This window comes from Cololabis saira, chromosome 8 (genome assembly GCF_033807715.1).
Source record: "Cololabis saira isolate AMF1-May2022 chromosome 8, fColSai1.1, whole genome shotgun sequence".
Lineage (NCBI taxonomy): Eukaryota > Metazoa > Chordata > Actinopteri > Beloniformes > Belonidae > Cololabis > Cololabis saira.
In genome coordinates, this window is record NC_084594.1 from 11,906,259 (window position 1) to 11,933,105 (window position 26,847).

The window sequence follows — 26,847 nt, forward strand, 5'->3', positions numbered from 1 at the left end:
GCACAATGTTTTCCAGGTGGAGCTACACTTTTCTCAAACCACATGAGTCACACTGAAAAAAAATAATTTAAGCGCATGTAAATATAACATACTTAAATCTGTGATATTAACAATTAAAAATGAAGTTTGTTGCTTTACATGAATACATCTAGTTTTGAACTTAATCTGCATTTGTTCAAAAAACAAGACATTGTGCATTTTTTCCTTAACAAGCAGCATTTATGTGAATCCCAGGCAATCTTTTCATTTACACACAAACAACAAGCAATGATCTTGTTGTATTTACTTTCCTTTAACATTTTTAATCTATTGGGCAGATTGACCAACGTTTAGATGAAACATGCTTTATTTGTTTAAGTAGAACACCACAGTGAAAATATCTTGCTTGATCTACTTTAAAAAAATTAAGGCGACTTTTTCGCATGAGATTTTTATGTAGATCAAGAAAGACTAGTCTTTGTATAAACTATTTAATTTTTAGTATGTACAAAATTCATTTGCAAGTAAAGTCAACTTAATTTTTGCAAGTAAAGTCAACTTAATTTTTTTCCTTTTTTTTCTCTTTTTCTTTTTTGTTTTTTTTCTTCTTTTTTGTTGTTTTTTTTCTTTTTTTTCTTTTTAAAGTCAACTTAATTTTGATAAATAAAGTAAACTTAACACAATGAAGTTGACTGTACTTGTAAAATGTATTATTCACATACATAAAAATAAGTAGTTTATGCAAAGACTAGTCTTTCTTGATCTACATAATAATCTCATGCAAAAAGTTGACTTATTTTTTTTAAGTAGATCAAGCACAACATTTGTATCAGTGTAGGTACTGTAGGAGAGAAATGCACACTGTAGTCATCAATCCAGTGATATTTTATACTGAAAAAGGGAGGTGTGTTGTACGTTATAGGAGCCGAAGTTGAACCTTATCTGTTGAACCTTATCTGGGACGCCAACTGCAGTGAAAGAAACTTAAACATGTCACACTTTCAGCCATATATTTTCTGTTGTCTATCTCTAATCTGAAATCCCAACCCAGCAAAGATCTACGACAACCAAAACCCAGAGAAAAACAGGAGGGGACCCATCAATCTTAAACATCCGCTCCTCTTCACCGTCCTCACCTAAAGAAGAACTCAGGTAATCAGTCTGGTCATGAAAACAGGAGGTGGTTCTGCACTGAGAGCAACTATCAGTGTACAATCTTATAGAAAAACCCCTCATACTTTTAACAAGTTCATAAAATCCTAACAGTTCAAAGAGCTTCTCGTTAAGTCCGTCCATTAAATCAACTCTGTGCGGTTGAGTCACACGTAATTACGTTTTGAGCCATTTAAAATATTTATTTATTTCAGGTGCATTGAGCTTCAGATCTGCGGTGTTCATTCGCAGCGCTGCCAACAGATACAAAAGTCCCAGCACATGTGTACAGATGTTCCTCCATGGGGGGAAATGAAACTATATTACAACAGAGAGGGCTCATGTTAGGGAATGAAACCCATGTTTGAACACACTTAAATAGGGTTTTGAGGTTCACAGAGTAAAGAGATCCTCATGCTTAAATGTAAAGAAAAACTCAGTTAAGTCCCAGAAAGATTGTAAAAGAAGAGGAACAGAAAAAGAAGTGTGCAGTGTGATGGTCTGTTGGTTGGTTGGCACCAAAGTGCTGCGTCTTTTGTCACCAAATCATACAGCAGCACAAAGTGTGACCAAAAAACCGAATCAATACAGGTCAAAGAGCAAAAGTAAAACACAAACAAGAAAAAGACCTGACTGGGAATTCCATAAGAGTCAAGAGAAAATCTTGAAAAGCTCCAGATATAGGTCAAAAAACATTTGTCATCATTACTGTTTTGAATTTTTAATAAGGACATGTTGAATTGTTTAAGACACTGATGTGATTTGAAAAGAAACGTGTCCAAAAAACGGTTTTATATTTGATCATGTTCCATCAGTCTGACCTACTGAGACGTTAATTGCGATTTGTATTAAAGCTGCCTCATGCAAAACCTCAAATTTCACCTTCTTTTTAATTTAGACTAAATTTCACGAGCATACCGTAAAAAGCACTTGTAATAAGCTAACATTTCAGCTGTAATAACCCATGCCATGACTGGGCTATTTGGTCTTAACTCTTCCTCTACATGGATGAGATTATGGTGATTTAGCAGGAGTACTCTTAATTGCAAAGCGCTGAAAACATAGGCTACATGAGTCACTCATCCAAGCTGACGAGGCTGTGCACACTTTTCAGTACCCTTTTTTGCATCTGCAAGTAATCTTTCAGGCCTTTGGCTGCGTGTGTGGTAGGAATGGTTGCATCTGCTTCACAGCAGGTGAAGAGGCACGCAAACTCCAGCACCCAATGTTACAAAACAGTGTTCTGGGTGGGCTGGTAAAGGGGCAATTACTCCTTTGATAGTGGAAACAAGTTTAGAGCACTGACTAAAAATTGCTTTCAACCTAGCAGCTAGTTTAAAGATACCATCTGCTAATAATACTACTTCACAGCAGACTTTGACTCCTTGTTGTATTTGTAATTGGTTAATTTTCATTGTACTTTGGATTTATATGGTTATTATCTTTAATTGTTGGATTAATGTCTTGCAACCACTGACCACCGTATTCAAGTTGAACTTTTAAATATTCGTGTTTTTAAAAGTTGGTACCCGGTATTTTGTCTCCCTCTAGTGGCCAAGTGGCCTCATTACCTCAACCAAGGCAAATATTCTGTCATGAAAATCTTTCAATTTTAAGGTTTTTAACATGGATTTACTTAAATAGAATAATCTGGTTCTCTCCGTGTCTCAAAATCAGGTAAATAAATCACCAGATTAAAACACCAAATGTGAAATATTAGATAATTTTCTATTATTTATTAAAAATGTTAAATCCAAATGTATGACCCCATGATTTTGTAGCTTGCAAAACCAACATCACCAAAATAGTTTTCTGACATTATAATTCTCTTGGATCGTTGTGGAGTAATTTTGGGCCACTGTTTTTTTATAGAAATTATTCATTTTATTGAGGTTTAACATTGGTTTATCCACATCTCTTATGGTTCAGTCACTGCATTTCACTGAGGTTGCAGAAATGACTCAACTGGGGCTTGGCAGCTGAACTGAACACGTTGATTCTTCTGCGTTTCAGCCATTCTGTTGTAGTTGTGTTGGTGCACTCATAATTATCGTCCTGTTGTATGATCTGAATGTGTTAGATACAGGGCCCCATATCCAATTCCTGAGTGCTTTCATACATAGAGAAACATGTTAACACACACCTGGATGCTGCAGACCAACAAAATCCAAAAATGTTGGCTTTTTTTGAGGCGTTCACACCTGCTGAATATCAGTTATGTTTTCTTTTACGTACTTTCTCCGGATTCTGGCATGGTTATTTTTAGTTACGTAACGCAATATAATATAGAATAGAATAGAATAGAATAGAATAGAATACTTTATTATCAATGTACCTGGGTAAAGTGAGATTTAAAGCAGCATCACCTCTCCAGTGCAAGACAAATAAGAAACAATAGTGCAAACAATAAGAAATATAAGAATATAAGAAATATAAATAATATAAAAAATATAAAAAAGGTTAAGGTGCATTTGAATAGTGAAGACCTGAAATTCTATTTACAGATGATAGTATTTAGTTACACATGTAGTGGAATATTGCACAGATAGAAGTATTGCACGGTAAAAAACAGTAACGAAGACATTCACGTTTTATTCAGGGCGGTTATGGCCTTGGGGAAAAAGTTGTTTTTAAGTCTGTTCGTTTTTGACCTGATGATAATTTGTGATGTTGTTCCTCTCAGGTTTTATTTACCTCATTTTAAGACAAGCAAATAACCAAATATGCAAAATACTAGAATAAAAAAACATGGCTGAAATAGATTCAACCCCTAGTTCACTAAAAATTATGAAGAATCAGTTTGATATTTATATGTTTTCCTGCCGAAATAATAATGTCACCAATCACCTTCTATAGGAAGATGTTTTTTTCAGTTGCATTTAATATTATCTGCCATAAGCAGATTTATTTTTCAAGCTAAAGCATAAGATTAAAGATCCCGTTAATGTTTCCTCAACTGACATAGTACCACCACAATCTGTCCCAGGATTAAATACATAACAGTTATTAAATTTATTTCCAACCATATGGCCAGTAAAATGCATTCATCTTTTAACAAAGAAACGTTCAAGGCTAAAAAGGGGGGAAAAAGGAAATCAAAAACATCTGACGAGGACAGTAACAGCCTCGTTTTTTTACTAGCGCTCCGGTGCAGATGTTAGTCAGATGGTGAGGATGAAATTTTAATTTATAGTTAGGAAGACATGTCTGCTGGGAACTACTCAAAACACAAAAACAGAAGCAAGAGCAGATGTGTTTGTAATGGGGTAATATTCGTGCATGTGACGTTAAGAGCACATTCTAGTGCTTTCAAATGCAGCTTTCACAATTCAGTGTAAAAAAAGAAAGAATGATTTTAATGCGAATGTACTTGTACAGGAAAAAAGAGAAAAAAAGTACTGTTTAATGTTCGACTAATATTTTCATATTTACAGGGATTTCACTGTATTTTCACACAAAGGCTGTTTGGAACTTTTCATATCATATCATTGGCTTTGAATGTTTTTCAGTGATTTAATATAATACTTCTGATTTTCCCCACTTTCCAACGAGATCAAACTTCTGTAAACAAAATAAGAAATTGCTGACAAATTTTCCATGAGTTTTGATAGTAAAACAAGAGCCAGGAGAGGTTTAAAGAAATACAATAGGAAAGGAATATGCACAATAATATTTCATGGTAGAGAAATGACTGTCGATCTGCCCCCTAGTGGCCATATCATTAAACAACCGAGTATTTTACTGTAAACCTTGTGGACAATTCCACAGTAAACAGATAAGAAACATGTTTTGTTTGAGGTGTTTGACCATTTTTTTTGTCTCCCCATAACCCTCCAGCACAGTTGCACACTTCATTGTTCAGTATGTATTATTTATCACATACATACATTGAGCAGTGCATTTAAATATCTCAGCAACAATAGAAATTAGGCTTGGGCAGCGCTTGACTTAAGCAGTGCATCTACCTAATGATGTTTTGCATTATGACAAAGGGTTTGGCCATCTGACCCCCTGTCTATACATCTGCCAGTCTATTACTTTGTGACGTGCGTGGCAGGTGGCCAGCCCATCTTTTAGTAGCTTCGGCTTAACATGTTTTCAAAGCTTCATTTAAGAGAACGGGAGGATTTGTTAGATCTCTTACGTACTCCAAAATAGATGCCCTCTCAGAACACGCAGTCGTTTGATTTTGCCTTCCTGTAGAAAACGTAAAAGATGTTCAATTTCAATTTCTAAGTAGGACATTTTATGTTGGTTTGCATTTACTTTCATTGATTTTGCTTGTGATTGTATGTAATTTATAAGGTTTTCATTTCTATATTGTTGTTAAGGGGGGTTTTCATCCATATTTCGTAAATGCTGAATGAATCATCGTTCTAAATAAGCGTATATGACTAGTTTGTGCACTGATGCAGACTGAAAAACTCTCAAATTATACGAAAGTCATTGCTTCAAACTCAAGGCAAGTTATTTCATTTCAGACTCTATTTCTGTTAAGTACAAACAAAAAAACAGATATTTTAATGCGTTAATGAGGTGTGATATTATTCAAGCAGAGGGTATCGTCCAAATGTGCTTCTGCCCTTTGGTGCTAGACTAATGATGGTGTGTGAAATTCAGCGAAAGGAGTAGTTGTAATTTGCATAATGTTCAAAGGCGGCATCATCAACCAAACTTGATGTTTGCAATGTTTCGCAGTTTTTAAGAAAGTGTTTTTGCTGCTCAACAACACTGATTGGTTATTGGTTTCTTTTGTTGTGCGTCATCTCCATCAAGGTCCTAAAATGTTGCAAACAGGCGTCTCGAAACAAGTCGCACTTGCTTAGGTGGCTGAATGATGTCATGCAGTTGCCTTATTAGAAGAAGAAAAAAGAGGAAAGGATTTACATCAGTTCATTTACATATTTGTTTTAGCTAATGCAATATTAATAATAATATACAACAGTAATAAGAACAAATACAAAGGGCAGATGTATGTCCGCTTTAGGAGTAAAACTGTGGAACTCATTAGATAACGACCTTAAACTAGCAAATTCAATAAAAGCATACAAGATATTATTCAAAGCAAAGGAAATGGACACATACGGTATATAGAAACACAATAAGCAAACAAAGAAGAATGTACACATGCATGAGCTAAAATGACAACTTGAATTGGTTTTGTCGGTTTCCTTAGCATCTTTTCACTTTCTGTTTTCAGAGCTATCATTATTATTATTATCATTATTATTGCTATTATTATTATTATTATTATTATTATTATTATTATTATTATTATTATTGTTATTATTATTATTATTATTATCATCATCATCATTATTATTATTATTACTATTATTATTATTTTGTGTAGACTTATGATACTTCATTTGTTCTTTTTGTATATTCTATTCAGTTAAAAGGTGGACAAGAAAAGCTTTATGCTTCAAGCCCAGACCTTTTCGGTCAAATAATCACAATGTTGACCAGGGAAAAACCTGTGTTATCTTGTTTGTTGATTTTTGTTTGTGATTGACCGAAATAAATATAAACTAACTAACTAAAAAATAAATATTAGGTCAAAAGTTTACAGTGTTGGAATATTATTTATGGTATAGTATAGCAATTCAACGAATAAAATCAATTGAAACCAAAAACAGATGATTCCACAAACAAACTGAAATTCTGAAGTGGCACAGATGACACAACTGACTGTCACGGCCACTCCCCCACTTCAATCAGCCACATATATGCATGTCTCAACTCCCCAAAGACAGTGGACAGTTGGGGTGGCCTACTGATTAGTTTCAACTCCCACCCATCCTCCCCTCAGCCTCCCCTTTCTGCCGTCCTGCAAACGTCACTGCGTCCCTCCATCTATCCATCCATCCATCCATCCATCCCTCCCTGCCCTGCTAAGGGCAACAGCTCCAGAGGTCTACCATATGGGCCGGTGTCTGAGCTGCTGGCTGTCTCCCTGCAGCTTGTATCTGTGTGTGTGTGTGTGTGTGTGTGTGTGCGGTTCAAGCCCGTGCTGACTGTTTAGTCCGCCCCACCTGTTCCTCTGTCACAACAGACCAGACCTCTCATCCACAGGCCATCCGAGGTTGGGCTTCTGGATAGACACATCAACCGATAACCGAGAAAAAACAGGAACTTGATGTGCCTGCAAGGTTTCGGAAAAGACTCCGCTAAAAAAAGTGACAGGGTGATTGCGGAGCTTTGATCGATCCCAGAGAAACATGTGAGTTGTTATCGTTAAGCACCTGCGAGGTATCTGAAAAATGTCACTGATCGTAAGGTTTAAAAGGGGTAAAAGAGAAGAGGGAGATTATCAACTGCACGAAATGCAACAAAAACAGATGGAGAAGATGATAAACAGATGAGCAGACAATAACCGAGCAGAAACCAAAAAAAAAAAGGGTAATTTATTCTTAAAATATGAATGACAGGCTGTGTATTGAGCAGACTGGAGTAGACAGACACGCCACTTTGGCCCCCAAACACCCAGAGGCATACGCTAATAATGAATCAGTTCTTAAATAGTGATAATGACAGGTCAAACAGAAGAATAAGTGTCAGGCTTGTACACCTGTGGCCCACCTTCTGCCATCCAAACCAGCCAGCAACCTTTTTTTTTTTTTTTAACCACCGCAGTCTTCGGTTGGTCATTATAACCTACTGAATAATGTAAAGGCATATATGTGTGGGATCCAAACGGCAGAGAAGAGACAGGGATGAGGGTCAGAAGGATCTACATAATAGGGCTAACTCTCTCTCCATCTGGTCATGTGTCTATAATCCCCCTTCTTAATGCTGATCTATCTGTTGGACACAACCCCATCAACCCCCCCCACCCCCCCTCCAACAATGTAGCCCGCTCCTTAATAATATCATGCTAGATCTGCAGCCTATGTTCAAGGAAGAGCTGCATGTGGGTCGATGCGACTGCGTGCCGCTTTTTCTTTCCTTTATCGGTGCATTTCAGCGTCCGTTAGCGTGAGCTGACGTGAGCACTTTGCAGCCTCTGGAGAATTAACCAGGCGTCTGCCACCTGACCCCGTTGACTCCGACCATCCTGGGCTCAGCTGATACGCGTGTCTTGTGGCCCCGACATGGGGAAGACAATAAAGCATGAAGAGAGGGAGGAGTACGGGGACAGAAGGAACAGCAGGCAATGAATGATTATGATGATGACTAGGGCCATCTTGTTGGCCTCAGTATCCCCCCCCGATCCCCCCACTACCGCACTACCCCACCACACACACACATACACCTCAACTTCCCCCACATCCACCACCCTGGCCTTGGCCCTGGCTCTGGCTCACACATGGACGACTGATCTGGCTCAGGTCAGCGTGGGTCGGTGTCGGTGAAGTGTCACCACCAGGCAGGGTCTGGTCTGTCAGCTGTTGGGGATGACAGGAGGAGAGGAGGAGAAGAGGAGGAGGAGGGGTGGGGGGGTGGTGGGTACCAACTGTAATAGAGAAAAGAAAAATCATGACAATATTGGGGCTGAGAAATTGTGTGTTAGTGTGTGTGTGTGAGGGGGAGGGGGGTAAGAGGCAACAATGAATGCATGAGTTAAAGAGTAGTATTATTTTAAGGAGCAAAGTGACGGTGAAACAATGGCTGAACAGGAACAGGTTTTGCGGAGGTGTCATATCTGCCAGGCCTTATGCAACCTACGGAGAACACGCAGATGGCACGACTGCTGGGAAAGTAGGGTAAACAGTCCCAGCTAATGACTTGCCCTCTCTTGACTTTGTACAGTGAACCAAAAGGAAAGAAAAAAAAAAGGAGAAAAACATTCCCACATGGGGGATTGAGAATCTCTCAGATGAACTACTGCAAAGCACAGAGCGTAAGTGAACACAGGGTAAATACGTGGGCTCACACATGGAGCCTTCGCAACTGCTCCGCTGGCACCGTCAGATGGCTCCCAGGCGGTTTTTACAGAGGTAGTTTCTCTTGAAGCTCCCCGGGTGCATGTGTGGGCTGAGGATGGGAGGCAGTATGATTCAGGGAAATAAAGAGCCTCTAAATGGAGCAGAAAAAAACCAATAAGGCTTCACAGTCAGTACGTGCACATGCAGCGATTCAAACTGGTTGGAGATCATTTGCACACATCGTACTGACTTTTAAACTGCATGTGAACACCTTAAGTCAGTCAAGTAATCTGATCAGACTGGATTCATCAACCCGCTTGCAGCACCTAGATAAGCCAGTCGCAACCGCCTTGTTAATGCCATGTGTACGGAGACATGGATATTACAGTCTGCGCATGCTCGAGAATTTCCCCCGGGTGGGGTTTTCCCCCGGGGGAGGGGATTCACCCGGAAGTGAAAGGAGACGACGCAATGCTGCTCAGTAGCAGTAGTAGCTCCCTGGGGTGTCGTGTGACTGCTTCAGGGGTGTCGTCAAAATATTTCCTATTCTGACATTTCATATATAAATACTGTATTTTCGCGACCATACGGGCGCCGTGTGAAAAGGCATAGCCTCAGTCTTATGTGTCATATTTCTGTATTTAAAACACACACGGCGCACCGACCGAAACGGCACACACACAAGAACACACACACACAAGCACAGGAGTGTGCGTATTTAAAAATACAGCGGGAGCAAAACTTTGTTTGATTGTAGGCTACTTTATTTCAGTTTTTACATTAATCAAACCCATTAAGTCTCATCCTCTGTTTCTGCATTAAAGAGCTCCGCTAAATCAGCTGTGCCAGTCCGAATTCCTCGCTGTCAGAGTCACGTTCCGTGCCGTGTGGTGCCTCGGAAATGCACGCTTTTGCAAAAGCTCGCAAAATAATCCCAGCAGACACGTTAGCCCACGCATCAACAATCAATCTGCAAACTGTGGCATAAAAAAAAACAAAATACGCCGTACCCTACACTGACGCTTTGCCTCACGTTGAGAAGGCTTCTCGATGTTAGAGTATTGGTATCAGGCCGAAACACAAAACAGCACAGCAGAAGTTACAAGAAGCTTTGCAGTTGAACATAATTTTTGCACATTTGCGCATTAAATTATTATTATTTTTTATCAGTATAAACTGTAATTCCACATTTATATAGTTCTCACATGTCTGTAGCTGTGCCGTTTGTTTTTTTTCTGACATTGGGCTCCTAACCCTTTGAAGATAATATCAAATTCTTGGTCAAGTGCTTGGTTCAGGACCTCATCACTAACTTAAGTGCTGACTGGTTAGCATTAGGGATGGGCGGTATGGACTAAAAAATGTATCACAATAATTTCTGGCATTTATCCCGATAACGATAAAAATGACGATAAAAAAATACCAATTCAACTCCACCTTTGTAACTATAAATCTATCTCGCTCTCAGATCCGCCATGTTTGTTACACAAAAACGTCATCAACGGGAATTTATCCTTTTTCCTTCCTTCCTTCCTTCCTTCCTTCCTTCCTTCCTTCCTTCCTTCCTTCCTTCCTTCCTTCCTTCCTTCCTTCCTTCCTTCCTTCCTTCCTTCCTTCCTTCCTTCCTTCCTTCCTTCCTTCCTTCCTTCCTTCCTTCCTTTTCCCTTCCTTCCTTCTTTCCTCCTGCTCTCTCCTTCCTTCTTCCCTTCCTCTTTTCTCCCTTCCTTCCTTCCTTCCTTCCTTCCTTCCTTCCTTCCTTCCTTCCTTCCTTCCTTCCTTCCTTCCTTCCTTCCTTCCTTCCTTCCTTCCTTCCTTCCTTCCTTCCTTCTTTTTTCCCCTTCCTTCCTTCTTTCCTCCTGCTCTCTCCTTCCTTCTTCCCTTCCTCTTTTCTCCCTTCTTTCCTTGTTTTCTCCCTTCCTTCCTTTTTTCTCCCTTCTTTCCTTGTTTTCTTCCTTCCTTCCTTCCTTCCTTCCTTCCTTCCTTCCTTCCTTCCTTCCTTCCTTCCTTCCTTCCTTCCTTCCTTCCTTCCTTCCTTCCTTCCTTCCTTCCTTCCTTCCCGCAGGACCATAAATCAGCTTTACACAAAAATGTCATCAACGGGAATTTATCGTTTTTACCACAAGATGACAAATTCTTATCGTGAGGAATTTTTTTGACGGTATATCGTGAACGGTAAAATATCGCCCATTCCTAGTTAGCATGCAGGCAGTTATTTATTCTCCATGATGTGAATGATCCAAAACTACAGGTTACAGGTTGGAAAACAACATGTGAAGTACCATGTGAGTTTTTTTTTGTTTTTGAGTTACTCATTATCAGTGATGCAAAAAACAAACAAACTGTCAAATCTTTCATCGCCTTCACAAAGCTTCAAACTGGCAAAGTGGCGCAAAGTTGGGGCCACAAGTTCAGCCTTGAGTTAAAGGCGATGAGAAAGGGTTAAACGCTGGAAAAACTTTGCACCATCTCAGTGGATTATACGTTTGGACAGTCATTCAGTCAGCTCATAGGTCAGGTCAGCTTATTTGCTGTGTAACAGCCCTGCTGGCGTGATTAAAGAGACTGTGACAAAGACGCTGAAAGGCGTTGAAGGGGGGCTACGGCCAGCTGTCACACAGAGGGACCATAATGGCAGCAGAACATCCCACCGCCGTCTGAGCCTGTTTCTTCATTGACTTTAGCCGCCTGCTAACTGACTAGTCACCTCTTTGTTAACCCGTCACAGAGCTGGTTGACAAGATGAGTTAGATGTAACGTTGTCACAACCCAAGGCTTCCTCTAAGACCAGTAATTGAATGAGTGGATCATTTTAAGTTTTCAATAACTGCTAATATCAACACTGAAGTGATACAAGATCAAACTTTGATACAGAACTTTCAGTGTGGATGGTTTTGGTGTGTCATACATGCAAGTAGTTTTTAAGATTAAATATATTCCATAGTTCCCTATAGCCTATTATCACAATTCAAATCAGACAACCAGATTATTTAACTAAATAAATCCAATTCTATTATTTTTTTTATGCTTACCGGTAGACTTCTTTTTCGCTTAGTACTGATTAGGCTACTCTTGCCACTTTTTACCAATAATAATCTGAGTTTTTCTTTACTTTGTCATGTCTGCTGTTCTTCCACTTACTGTGTTCACCTTCAGGTTATAGACAAGTTTTGAGCCGTTTCCGCTCTACTTCCTGAAGTCCTCACGTCGATGCAATCCACTTCCGTTCTGGCGGACTAGTTCTGAAAGCGCCACATAACGCGCTTACAGATTTTTATTCACAATGAAGAAAACTCACCCATAAAACTACAATCCGTGTTCATAATCTTGTAAAGTTGTAACTTTACGAGTGGTATTCGCACAGAGAAAATACACACTACATATTACATGTATGATTTGACTTAAACAAATGTTTGAATTTTTTATTTATTTATGCACAACTGTAGAATAATATGCACACATTTGATTTATGTGCACCAATTCAATTGACAGTTCCCTTACCCCATATTTTACTTTTTAATACCTAATACCTTAGGATTAATTATGTGATCTTTCTTGTTGAAGCCATTTGTTTAGTTTCCTCAAAACAATTAATTCATCCATTATTAATGTACAGTATGAGCTTACTATGAATGATGAACTGTGTTAAAAGAAATTGTAGCACTCTAAGGAAGATAAGGCCTACCATTCATGATCGTAGTTCAGTGCAATAATGAAATTAAAAGAAATGAAGTTTCATCAAACTTTATTTTCACAGTACAAACAGTACAGGCACAGATGTATTGCACAGTATAAAGAGCTAATGTAAATTGTGCATTATGTAAATAACGGACATCTGTTGGCTTCTAAATAAGGCTGTTCATTTTGCTTTTAAAGTGCTGAGATATTTACTGCAGAACTGGTACTTTCCCTCAACAAAATCAACATTTTTTGAGCATTCCAGCATTCCACTGGTTCTGTCCTTCAGTGCAGGCATGCCCGGTTTTCCCCTGTCTCACAGCATTTTCTACCTAGAGAGATATAGTAAAAAAAAAAGAAAAAAAAAAGTGCATAGATATCATAATGAGTTCACTGCAAAAATGTTATGGGGTAAGGGAACTGTCAATTGAATTTGTACACATAAATCAAATGTGTGCATATTATTCTACAGTTGTGCATAAATAAATACAAATTTAAACATTTGTTTAAATCTTGTAAAGTTGTAACTTTATGAGTGGTATTCACACAGAGGAAATACACAATAGTATGATTTGACTTAAACAAATGTTTACAAAATTGGGTGGCTGACACTCTTTCCTGTACGGATGATGGCGTAGTTATTCGCCTTTATTTTGAAAGGAGCTAAACAGGAAATGGGTAGAGGGGGAAGATCCACTGTAAAGAGCGACGGCCCTGGACTCGAACCCGCGCCAGCGATAAGCCAGTGTGGCGCAGCAGCTGAACCCACTGACCTGTCTCGCCAGTCTACACTACTTAAACGCTTAAAATGACACTGACAGGTAACTTCCTTTTGTTTTATTTACTTGACACTCTCCAAATGAGGAGTTCTGTCCACCTCTTTTTAAGGTCTTCAGCATCAGTCCTCTACTCTTAAGTTGTTAAAAAATATTTTAAGAAAGTAATTTGTTTATTATGTCATGCAAATTTTGGCAACCAAAGTGGATGAAATGTGGATGAGAAAAAAGTGGATGAAATGCGATGTCACACTTACCTATAAATCTGAGCAACTCACTGAATGACATACAGTACTTTGAACAGACAACTTTACAGGCATGTGTTAAGTGGGAGGTTTGGATTTGGCTGTTCCTTCTGGCACCAAAATACGTTATCTTGTTTACAGAAAAAAAAAGATCACATTTTTCATGATATGTCTTTTGCAATCAACGTGTAGGTCTATAATTATTAGAACAATTATACTCTATCACCCTCTGTCTGTCACAAAATAACATACCTAAAGGGTAGTAGTAGAGGGAGGTTTTTGGTAATATCCATCCATCCATCCATTATCTATAGAGGGTTTTCACCGACGTCACGAAATGGGCGGTACCGCGACCCGGCAGCCATAGCGGCGGGATTATTTGTAGGCAGAGTGGAGGCTGTGGAGGGCTGGAGGTTGAACAACAACAACAAAGCGGCTAACATGTAAAATTTGACCATGTCAAAACCACGGAAAACCTCGGCAAAACGTGGGGAAGATACCAGATACCGGGAAGGACTTGGTCCTCCAGAAAGGGCGAGGTATAAATAGAAATTAAACCTTTTAGGTGGCCATGATCCGTACGAGCTGGAGCAAACAACGTGGACCACGGATGACCCGACTATTCTGCCAACGATTAAATATCCTGACATCGTGAATTACCTCATTTTTTTTACCAAATGGACCCCCATTTGTACACTGGCAGAGTAGTGTGCTAGAAATTTAGTTTGAGAAACTCTGTTGTAAGGCTATGAAATGAATAAATCATGGCGAGCAATAACGCTAAATATACAGTAGATTATTATATTATTATATTTATTTTTCACTTACCTGACAATAAATGTGAAGAACAAACACGAATGTTGTCAAGATTCTTGCCCGTGAAGTTCTGTTTCAGTGCAGCAAGCCACAGACGTCTCCTTTCTTCTGATAAGTTTCGGCAAGTATCTCCCTGATTTGTGATAACTTTTGGAAGTCTGTAAAACTCCAGGTGTTTTTCTCGGTCAGACCGATTTGTACAACCGTACACACGGCAATAATTGACCATTTTCCACGCGGATTGTGATTACGGTTTATGAAGGAGCAGAAATCTCTCATACGCTCTGGCTTTGTTTTGGTCTGGGGGGGTGGGGGGTATATCTCCGTAATGGCGACTCGCGTTTGGTGACGTCACGTGAAAGCCCTGTATACCCGCTTTATCCTTTGCAGGGTCACAGGGGTCTGCTGGAGCCTATCCCAGCTCATTTTAGGGCGAGAGGCAGGGGTTCACCCTGGACAGGTCGCCAGTCCATCGCAGGGCCACATAGATACACACAGTACTCGAGTTGAAGGGGGATGAGGGGGGATGGCATCCCCCCTGAAATAAAAACGGTCAAAATCATCCCCCCTTTCCATCCCTTATGTCATTTCATCAATTAATGTGGAATTACTGCTATTTCAACATTTAGAGTCATCACCAGAAAAATAAAACCAGAAAAATAACTTATTTGACAATTTTCACCTGTTTCAAGTAAATTTTCAGTTGAAATAAGTAGGAAAAATCTGCCAATGGGACAAGATTTATCTTGTCATTACAAGCAATAACATCTTGTTCCACATGCAGCACGGTGGCCTAGTGGTTAGCACTGTTGCCTCACGGCAAGAAGGTTCACGGCGACTCCCAGCAGGACCTTTCTGTGTGGAGTTTGCATGTTCTCCCCGTGCTTGCGTGGGTTTCCTCCGGGTAGTCCGGTTTCCTCCCACAGACCAAAAACATGCATACTAGGTAAATTGATCATTCTAAATTGCCCGTAGGTGTGAGTGTGAGTGTGTCTGGTTGTTTGTGGGGACTGTGGGTGGAAACTAGCATTTCTGCTAAACCCGGTGTATTTACACTGCATGTAATGTAGTGTTAATTAATATGCATTGTCCCGTCTAAATAAACTTTGCAGATTTTTCTACTTATTTTAAGTGAAAATCTACAGGTTAAAAAATTGTTGTTTTTTCCAGTGATGAGTCTTGTTTTAAGTGTAATGAGATTTCTTTTACTCAAATGAGACATTTTGTCCGAGAAATAAGACAAATATTCTTGTTAAGATTTTGAGTTTTTGCAGTGATCCATTTTACTTATCCTGTGAAGGACAGAGTCATATTGATAAGTTCAGAAAACTGTTTTTTATTGTTGTGTTTTGATGTATTTGATGTAAGCCCAGTGGATATTTAAAGCTTACAAAAGGCTGCATTTAACTGCTGCTATGTCATTCCTGCAGTATTTCTGCAGGTGTTTTGGTCAGTGCTATTATTTGTAATATATTATATTATTTGTAATCAGCACAAATGATCTGTCCCCATATGATAAAATCCACCATCCCCCCTGATTTTTTTTTTACAACTCGAGTACTGGATACACACAACCAGATATACTAACACTCACACCTACTGACAATTTAGAATCATCAATCAACCTACTACGCATGTTTTTAGACTGTGGAAGGAACCCGGAGTACCCGGAGGAAACCACCAAGCCACCGTGCTGCCCGGTATTTGGTAATAGAGGAGACAAAAACGACATGTTGTTGTTGAGTAAATTATGCTAATCCCATAAACTTCAGGATGCAAAAGTGAAACTGTCATTCACATTGCTAAAATAATGGTTCAGGAGTAGCTTAAAGCAGGGATCTTACCCAGTGTTTAAGAAAATAGCACCGTCATCAGCAGAAGAGACACTGACTGACATGACGTGGTGACTCGTGGCTGATGTGACCCCATACTGTTGCCCCCCCCCCGACCCTGAACGTCATTAGTTGTGTCCCTTTGCTTTTTAACATAAAGACGCAAACCCAGAGAGGTGGTAGCCGATGCCGGCTCTTCACTTCTTCTATTTCACGAGCGGAGGGCAATGACGACTGCTTGCCACAGTGGACCTTAATTTGTTATTGTAGCAGAGCAGCTGTGCGGCATGCTGCAGATAGCAGGTGGCAGCCTGGCAGGAGTGGAGGATGGGGGAGCTGGAGCGGGGAGGAGGAGGAGGAGGAGGACGTGGAGGTGGAGGGGGAGGGGAGGGACCGGAGCATGTGGCATATGTGGGTGGCTGTAGGAGGGGAGGATGGAGAGATGACAGCGGTAGTGTGTGTGCGTGTACGGATCGCGGTGCTACAGCCTTTTCTGCCACCATCCAAATATTATGCTTGTGAAGAGGACCAGCACGTGAGACTGTACAGATCTAGTCCCACGTCGTGGGCTTTTCTAATTGGACAGGGTTCTGGCTCACTATCAGGCTCAACAGATGATGCACCATTTTTGTTTTAACTTGATGGTTACATTATTAAAAAAAACTTAAATATCATCATCCCTTAGGCATTTTTAAATGAAATCCAGTTGAGTTTCACCACCGCCCCACTGTCCTCGGCATCTTGAACATCGTTCTGCATTTACTTTAAAGGAGCTTGAGGCCGGATTGTGGCAGGATTTATGAAAAAAATCCGTATACATTTTAAGTTTTCTAGTAATAATGTCAGATGAAGCGTTCCAAACCCAAAAGAATGAGCCCTCTAGTGTATCTCTCCTTTGCCTTGAACAGGCTGTGTGTTGCAAAATGTGCTGCAATTCGGTCCCGAATTTCCCGCGCTGGGCTGCGGATGTGACGTCACATGACGCTGCATGTGCGTTCTCCCCGTTCTCCCCGTTCTCCCGTGCCGGCTTCACTGTTGGCTGCAGTACCCCCAACGGCCGTCGTGGTGAAGGGTGGCGCTAGAGAGTCTCATTTCTTAAAAGGAGTCCATGCTCCTTTAAGTGTGGTGCCGTCAGATGTTGTCAAAGTGAATTTAAGGTTTTGTGCATCGTTGAGGGAGCGTTGGTCCCGTCCAAGTTGGGGATTGTTAAACTTTTGATGCTCTGACGCAAACAAGTACAACTGCACAGCTGTTGCCATCCAATAAAATCGTACATGGGGGCGGGACAGCATCCAAGGTTATACATTTAAGATTTGAAAAATACAATTTTTCACTCTGCAGCACTTCTTTTTCAATTTCCTTGTTTTTATTCTTCAGTTGGCTGTATTACACCATTATACTACCTCGGCTAGCCTTGGAAATATTCCTGTTTGCTAGCGAGGTATTTTGCACGCTTAACTTGAATTTTCAGTTCCATTGAATCGTAAATTTCCATGAATTGTCAAGAAAAGTGTTTAAACGCCTTAATTGCTCTAGTTTTACAATATAGGGGTTCCCAAGTCTAATGTTACATAGGCTCCCCAAAAAGCTAGAAACGATTGAGTTACTCACGACCGAACAATGTTTCCCTGCTAGAAGTTATTGGCTTTCTACAGAAATACTTAAAACTAGACATCATTGACTCAAACATTCGCTTCTGCGTTCGAAGAAAAACATACCTGATGTCTACTTGTGAACAGACTTTGTTTTATAATGTTTCTTTTATGGAGAAGTGTCCTAAATGTGTTTTATTGAGGAGAGGCCCCTTCTAAAGAGAAGTGGATGAGAAAAAGAAAGGACCTGAGAAGATTGATCACAAACCATCCTGCCAAGAAGGAGAGAGCGTAAACACAAAAGCATCTTCGGAATTCGGAGTGCTACAACTCGTAAGTAAACCTCTCATTTCCCTCTCCTTATAAAGTAAAATTAAGGATTGCAGCTGCATTCCTTTCCTCTGCCAAACGTATCCACAGGTGTTCGCTGCACGGTTGCACCTGCACAATCGTAACTTTGAATCGTTCTTATCTGGTTCTGTCATTATTAAGGGCCAGAAAATCATCAAAAGAGATTCCTTTTTCCAAATAATATTTCAAAATAGACAGCATTTGAATAATATTGAAATAAAATTATATGATTTTCCTCTCGTATGGAAGGCTGTCAAGAAAAAAAATGCTTTTTTTTATGTGTTACTTCAGATTATAATAGGCAAACAAAGGCTCAATCATTTCTTTGTCTCCTAAGATCTTACGCTCATTAAGATCCATTAAAGGGATCCATTAAAGGGAGAGTATAAACTATGCATAACACACACTCTTTTGGATGCATTATCACTGATATAGCCCCCACAAGACAGCTATTATGCCCCTATTTGATTGAATAGCAGCTTGTGGTCTATGTGTCCTTTCAGTGGAGGATTTGGACCCCTTAATCCACCAGGCTAAGTTTTTTTTTTTTTTTTTTTTTTTTTTTCCACCATCTGGAGTTTACAGCCTATCAAGACAAAAACACCAGGTGGTGTGAAACCAGGCTGGAGCTGCTTCTTGATGCCAGGGGCAGCTTTTCTCTCTCTGGCTGCAGCTTCTTCCTGCTTTACATCAGGGGTCAATAGTCCAGTCGCATGATGTAAATCCAGCCAGCGGGGCCCGAGGGCTTGACTGTGGTGGGACTGGATCACATATTAGTGTTTCCTAAAAGTGGCTTTGATGGGGCAATATATGTTTAAAGCTGTATTTATAGAGTCCACATGCGAGAACTACAATAAAGACTTTGAAAATATTAAGCGATAAAATTAGATTGTCAACTGGGGTGAAGGATGCGCTCCCGCAGGCCCGAGGGGCTCGCTGAAGCTTTGTGTTGCTGTCGCTCCCCGGGGGGCTCCAACTGGTCCCCTTGTTACCGCAGAGTAGCAAATAACTGCGTGACAAAGACATGGCTGTAATGGTGATGGTGATCTTGTAAATGGTGATCTTATCAGTGATAGGGATAGTGACGATGAAGCTCCACTGGCCAGTAGGGAGCAGCAAAGCGTGCACCGTAATATCAAACCTTAAGCGGCAACATTTTCAGCATTTGGCTCCAAGTGCGAATCAAAAAAGTATAAAATACGTACATTCCTCTCTTTTACAGTAATTGTTGTTTAGCTGGAGTTATTTCATGCAGAAAGCTAAATGGCCTGCTGGGAAGCGTGGACGCTGTGTACTCACAAGGAGGAAAAGTATCTCAGGGCTTGTAGTCTCAACATTGCTACACTAGTCAATCATTTCCATTCCCCCTTGATTCAATTAGCTCTGCTCAAAAACATGTGGATAATTTGGAACCCCTGATAATTTTTCCTTTTGCCTCCTCTCTTCTTTTCTTTGGGGTGGGTTATAGAGTCAGATTCCAATCCTCTGACATTAAAAAGGGAAATAAACGACAAAGGGGCCCTGCAGGTTTGCATTAGACTCTTAATTGGTTTTGGCTTGAGTGTGCTGTTAGCTTTGCCAGACGTGGTCCCTTTGTGTTTTGCCATGCGGGAGAATTCCCCCATCCTGTAGGTAGAGAAGTGCCTGCAGATCTATTTGGATCTGAGTCATCCTTGCACTGTTTCTTGTCTCTGTGGGCTTTTAAAGGGGCGAGGATGTGGCTGAATGCACATGCAATATATGTGGAGAATAAGTGAATTATTTTTTTCTTATTTGGTGCACTGTAAATGGTTGTATTGTTATGTGTCATGTACAAGGTAGGCTGTTTTTTTTTTTTTATTTATTAATTCTTTTTTTTATGAGAATTTGTGCACTTGGCTGTGTTTTGGTGCCTGTCATGCTGGCAGCCCAGTATCTATCTTACTCCCTCTGGTCTCTGCGTGGGTCTTTTCCACCAGCACTGCCACCTGTTAGTGTTTTACTCAGGCCCCAGGGCTACAGTGACTACACAACCTTCCAGATTTGCTCATCAATCCCGTCAGATCGGCTCCCTTACCTCAAATCTGGCTCCCATTTCCTATCACAGGACCAATCTGAGTTGAATTGCCTGGTGCATTTGAGCTGAGTCGAGATTCTGTGCAGCCGTACAAATTCGAGCCGAGCCGAGTTTGATTAATGACTCGTGAGTGAAAGCATATTATTCAGTGTGCTGCACGGCTGGATCACACTTAAATGTTGGCAAACTGTGGTTTTAGTGGGAAAAGGGATGTTTAAAGTGTTGATTCGCCTGGTTACTTTGTTGCCCGGCGTTGCACATGTGTCAACCACAACAAAACAATCATGCATCTTCTGCTTATAATAAACCGTGACGATTTAAATACGCTTGAATAATCTATTTAGACCTACAGTTAATGACCCCACGCAATGAAAATGGTTTTAAAAGATTTAACCGCCTCCTGATTGTACTCAAGCATAGACTATTCTGACAGGAAATGAAAATATATAGGCCAAGTCAATGAAGCCCATTATCAAGTTCATTTATGCTGAATCTCAAACTGCTATAAACAGCATCCTCAGTCATCTCAGACCAACGGGATCTGTCATTTTGCATGTTTCGTGAGACCTCTGAGCTCTCCGTCCAAGTGTCTGTTTCCAGTTAGCGTACTGTTTTCCCCTGTCTATTACTTCAGACACTGTGGCAACCTGAAACAGAACTTTTGAGGAAAAAAAAAAGAAAAGAGGGGTGACCGAGCAGTTAAAGGAACAAAACAGCAAGAGAATGAGCGTAGAGAGGGATTAGCTGTCAGGGAAAATGTGAAGCTAATTGAAGCCAGTTTTCGCACAGCTGTTTCTTGTTGCTGTGTGGCAGTGCACAGAGCGGCTGCGGGGATAGGATCCAGATGCGATCCAGCACAGAGGATCGCAATATCAGTCTTCAGAAACACCAGCCGTAAAGGAGACGAGGGATATTAGAGCATTCATGCTTGTCTGCCCCCTGACAAAACACCGCTTCTCAGGCCCTGAAAGATAACCCAGCTGTGCTTTTCACTCTGGATTGCAGGTCTCAGTGTGACTCCTGAGAGTTGTTAACACTGTCGTTTCGTCATAGTGCCAGCCACTGCCATGAACTCTGTATTCAGGTATCATCAGGTAGCGTAAACATCGCTCTGACACGTCTGGCCGTTCCAGAGTGGCCTTTTGCATATTTGTCATATGGCTTTTTGAAACATTCAGCCAAGAGGGATTAAAACCTCTTTTGTGTGTTCATCTGTTAAAAGTGCCTCTTTTAGGTCATCATGGGAGAAAAAGCATGTATCCTTTGTACGGGTGATTGGAACCAGGGTCTCACGGTTGTTTGCCGGCATTTATTTGCTCGTCTGCTTTAACTGTGGGAATAAACGCCCTCAGTCCCTTCAGAGTGATAAGGTTGAAAAATAGAAATAAAAAAGGCGGAGGGAAAAAACTTTGACAACACAATATGCTTCCTGAAATGCCCGTCTCTGTGTTCTCACTTCTCGTGCCTCTCACCCCTCTCCATCATTTCCCACTTGGCTCAAACAAAGAGGACTTATCATTGGTTACCCTTTTTATCCACGCCTTCCAGAGTTACTCCAGTGCTTCTTTCTCACCTCCCGTTTCTCTCATGTTTCCGCCTCCCTCCATCCTTTTTTTTTATCTTTGCTCCCTCTGTTCCCTCCATATGTTTCTGTTTCTGTTCCCACTCTTTTTTTCACCTCCCTTTATTTACCCTCATCCCTCTTTCCAACCCAACTCATCTGTCGGAGAGTCAGACTGCAGCTGGCCTGTCATTGAGCACGGGAAAGCCGACATCCAGCTGTGCGTGAGTTATTATTGAGGAGTCGGTGCGAGAAGTCAGAGCCGTGTCTGACAAGATGTAGACGATATGATACCTTTCAAACAGCTCTCTTTTCCCGTCTTTGAATTTGTCGCTTTTGCCTTGATTTTAAAGCGAGTTTTCCTTGGATATCTCTCTCCCCTTTTTGTGTCGGAAAGATTTCTCTGCATTGAAAGATAATCCCAAATGATCACATAATATTCCTACGGGGAGCAACAACCACATCTGGCTAAGTTCTGACCCTATAAATAAAATCTTCCCATAATTTTTTTTTTTTAAATGACATATTCTTCACCCAATGAAATCATTACGACACATCGATAGATGTTAGAATTTTTCTAAGGCCGGTATCTTTTGATTTGTTCTTCCTATCACTCTCCAGATGTGAGTTTTGTGACTTGTGTCTTTTCTCTGCATTCGCTTGTGCCGTTCTAGCACAGCGGGGACTGTGTCCTGGGTGCTTTTGTTTATATGTCTTGTCCTCAGCTGGTGTCTCTGCTTGTTGTCTTTTCGTGTTTGTCCGGGCCAAGTACTGTAGCCAGATGCCATTCCAGCGGTGAGTACGCAACGCAACAAGGAAGCAGGTGTTGCCACAAGTCTGTTGTTCACTAAGATGTTTTTGTGGATTTAGTCCACGGTACAGAGCAGGAGAGATTCTGAACCCAGAAGGAAGTACGACTGAGTCTATCATGTCTTTGGATGGGGGGAAAAAAAACAAGTTAAACTGGAAATACCCACACACGCTCCCACCCTTCCTTTACACTTAGAAACACAGAGATTTGGGGATTGCATTTCTACGCTGACAAGTACAAACATCCCAGCGGCTTAACCTTGGGAAATGCCAACACTTGCCCCAGACTGCAAGTGTGGGAGTGTGTGAGCAAAGCCAGCCGTTATCTTCCCTCAGCTTTAATTGAGCCCTTCAGAAATCCCCCAAAACGATTGCACACGCGCACACACACACACACACACACACACACACACACACACACACACACACACACACAGACAGACAGACAGAGGCGTGCACACCACCCACACACGAACACGGAACGTGGAGCCCGGGGGCTGTGTCTCTGCATGGCCAGGTGTTCCTGGCTCCGCTGCCAGATGAACCACCTGCAGATCACAGGTGTGGCCATCGCCAGGGAAGGGAACAACACAGCTGCTCCTGCAGCCTCAGGGAGAGAAAAAAATAAGATGGAGGGTTTAGATAGAATCAACGGCTGGAAGCAGGGACCTTTGCACACCGGGCAAAGTAAGACAGCGTAAAGTAATATAATAGCATAGGTTCTGCAGTCATCATCTACCTAAGCAAAGATAATTTATCTTTTGATATCCGACTGGCAAGATGCATTTAATGAGAGCAGTTCAACACAATGGATCTAAGACGGGTGGGAGCTTTTAGGACTCTCCACTAAGCGTTTCAAGTCAATCCTGATCAAATTAAATGTTTGTTTCATTGCAAATTTTCTTCCCAGAGGCCAATCAAGTGCAGACAAAAGGCTAACACTTTTAGTATTGACTGATCAACTGAAATTTTCCAACATACAAAAAAGTAAAGGTTTTATTATTTTTTACACTTTTGCCTACGATTGGAAGACCTGTCAATAGAGTAAGCATTTGTTGCACCCGAGTCATGATTTATTTTCTCCACAACAATCAAACTAAGGCTATATCCACACGAAGAAGAAACGCATATCATTTCAAAAACGTTCTTCGTGAAGACGGAGATGTGGCAGTAAGTGTGTGCGTCCATTCGAATGTACTCAATAGGCCTGTAAACGCTGTAAAGTACATGCCTGGTAGCCTGGGCGCCTTAGGCGGTATGATGCTATGATGGAAACAACGAAAACAGGTGGCAAAACATTGGGCATGCGGTAATCTTTAATTGTAACTTTTTGATCAACCCTTTCAGAAGCATAACATTTTTCGCTCACCAGTTCACACAATAATGGATTGATTGTTTTATTTCCACCTGCAACTTTTAATCTAATATTAGACACCAATAGCATAAAAGAAAGATTTATAAATCATCGTATTCATATACTACATTCCACATTATGAACTTTTTTTTTGACACAATTTGCTGAGTAACTAATGTAATTTAACATGTTCTGTCTGGTCGAAATACCATAGAGATACAGTACAAGCTACCATTTGAAACACATATTTTTAGTTCTGTTCTCAGCAGCTGAAAGGGGCGGAGTTTCTACTCCCTCTTCTGGAGGTTGCTTCTCGGTTAACATTAGTGTTACAGTTCAGACAGACACAGTGACTGCCTTTACATGCATTCAATAACCCTTTTAAAACCCGAATATTGGCAATAACCCAAATTTGCACAGCCATGTAAACACCAATAACCCCTTTGAATAACCCGAATTTGCTCATATTCCGGTTTTTAAAAACCCGAATATGACCCCTGGGTTACTCCTTTTAAAACCCGAATATTCGGTCATATAAACGCCAAACGTGATATCCCGATCAAACGGAACATGAATTTGTTTTCTGCGCATGCTCTGTTCGCAAGGAATCCTGGTCTTTTGAGTCCAGGAAGTACTTCTAAAACGCGCCGAAACGCAAGACCACGCCACACTTTTGGAGTGAGGAGGAGACTAATCACTTCATAAATGTAATGAAGGATATGAACATTTTGGCATTTGTAGACGGTAGAAAGTACCGGGATAGCGAGATTTACAAGAAGGTGAGCGAAAAGTTGCGCAAAGCAGCATTTGTTTTGAATTTGGATACAGGAAAAAAAAGCGGAAATTACGCTAATTGCGTCATCACGTTCTCCGCGCGTCGCTGGTTTGATCGGGATATCCCGAATGATTAATTACCATGTAAACAGGGATAACTCTGTTTGCTCACGCATATAAACGGAATATTCTGAATGTTTCAGTAACTGGAATATTAGTAATAACCCGAATTTTGACTGCATGTAAACGTAGTCAGTGAGGCTTTATGATGTTACTCTAATCTGGGTCGGAGATTTCACAAAACCCAAACAATGAAATCAATTAGAAATCATCTCCAAATGTTTGAGATGGTGAAAAACTGAAAACAGAATGAGGATTATATAATTGAACCTATATGGTTTAAACCAAAAATGGAATAATAAATTTAAACCTTCTCTAAAATGAGAATATGCATGCATGTATTTGGATTTCAACTCCAATATCAGTTATTTATTTAGGTTCGAAATTCCAAGCAGGTGCAATGTGGCCCATCTGAATATAATGGGTTGGATCAAATCTGAAGTTGTAGATTTAATATGCATATTCAAAGCGGTTATTGTAAAATAAAATAAAAAAACGATGGGGTCAAACACAAGTTTCACGTTTGGACCATACTGTAATTACACAAAAACACTCATCTGTGACACGCCAGCCTGGACCAACATACCTTACATCCCCGTCACTTAAGAGAAGCCTGTTATCCTGAAATGACTGTCCACTTCATGGTTGCTCACTGTGTTGGTAACATCTGTGTGTGGGCTTGTCAATGTCTAAGTGAGCATACACTGTTTTAACACGCAACTTCGCCCAAACATGGAGTTGTTTATGGGAACTATTCATGTTTATATGCCGACAATTGGGTGAAGCTGGCAGCGCAAAAGCCGGCTCCTGTCCACGGTGTCATTTTCCAATTAGGAAAATTGCTGCATTTAAGGATTTAACTGTGAACGGCATAGATGGATATCCCGGACAGTATAACTGGTACATAAGTTAAACAAGGGAGCGACTGTGGAGAGCTTGAAGAGCTCGTGGTGGTTGAATATCGTTTAAGCGGAGTTATTGGTGAGAGGGGATTGGCGTCTGGCTACGCACTTGGCTTCGCTGTGTGGAAACTTGGGGAAGATGCAGCCAAGTGAGCGTGTGACCCAGTGCTCATAAATTTTAAGCGCACATGTAGCCACTTTCTCATACCAACACACTAACACTTTCTCAGTTATGCTTCCTTTCACTCATGAAGACACTCACATGCTTCTGGCACTTCTCATATTTTTTCATCTGCTTGTTTTTTTGTTTACAGACAGAGAGAGAGGGATAGGGGGAGAGAGAAAGAGAGAGAGGGAGAGAGAGACAGAGGGAGAGAGAGAGAGAGAGGGAGAGATACACACTTGTTGCCCCAAAAGAGTAGCCGTGTGTCCTCCCACCATGTGTAGAGTGTAACAGGAGATCTGATGGTTTTTCGTGGGTGAGTAGGCGGGTCAGGCCTTACTTAAACTAATGGCTCCCAGCAGTGTTGAATAGCCAGACACACTGGAGCCGAGGCCTGAGGTTTTGGAATGCCACTGCCGGCTCAATGCCTGCCTTTCATCGGCACAGAGTGAAGGAGAGAAAGAGAGAGAGTGAGAGACAGAGAAATTGGGAGAAAGGAGGGGGAGGAAGAGGAGGAGGAGGAGAGAAGAAAATACGAGACTCATTTGTTATGGTTGATATGGGGATGACTGAAAAAAGGGGGTGACGGGGGGGCACAATAGTGTTTGAATGGAAGGACAGAGTGGGGCGAGGGCAGTTCGGTATAGGCTGGTGGGGGGAGAGGCGTGTTTGGGCTTGTGGGATGTCAGAAGGGGGTAAAGTACCAGTCATTGGTTGTTTTGTGTAAGAGCACCGTGGGACCCCCTGACCAGCAGCTCATTTGTTCTTAATGTCCTTGGGATGAGCTGTGAACGAGTCTTGTGGGAATTTGTATAACTTTT

General features: G+C 40.9%; 2 protein-coding genes across 2 annotated transcripts in view; both read left to right on the forward strand.

Annotated features, from left to right (window-relative positions):
- tox2 (TOX high mobility group box family member 2) overlaps window positions 1–26,847 on the forward strand; it is a 570,456-nt gene that overhangs the window by 200,218 nt on the left and 343,391 nt on the right. The gene's annotated exons all lie outside the window — the stretch shown is intronic.
- cbfa2t2 (CBFA2/RUNX1 partner transcriptional co-repressor 2) overlaps window positions 17,929–26,847 on the forward strand; it is a 45,077-nt gene continuing 36,158 nt past the window's right edge. Inside the window, exon 1 of the mRNA XM_061726766.1 lies at window positions 17,929–18,268. The gene's annotated coding sequence lies outside the window, so the exon portion shown is untranslated. The remainder of the gene's footprint in view (window positions 18,269–26,847) is intronic.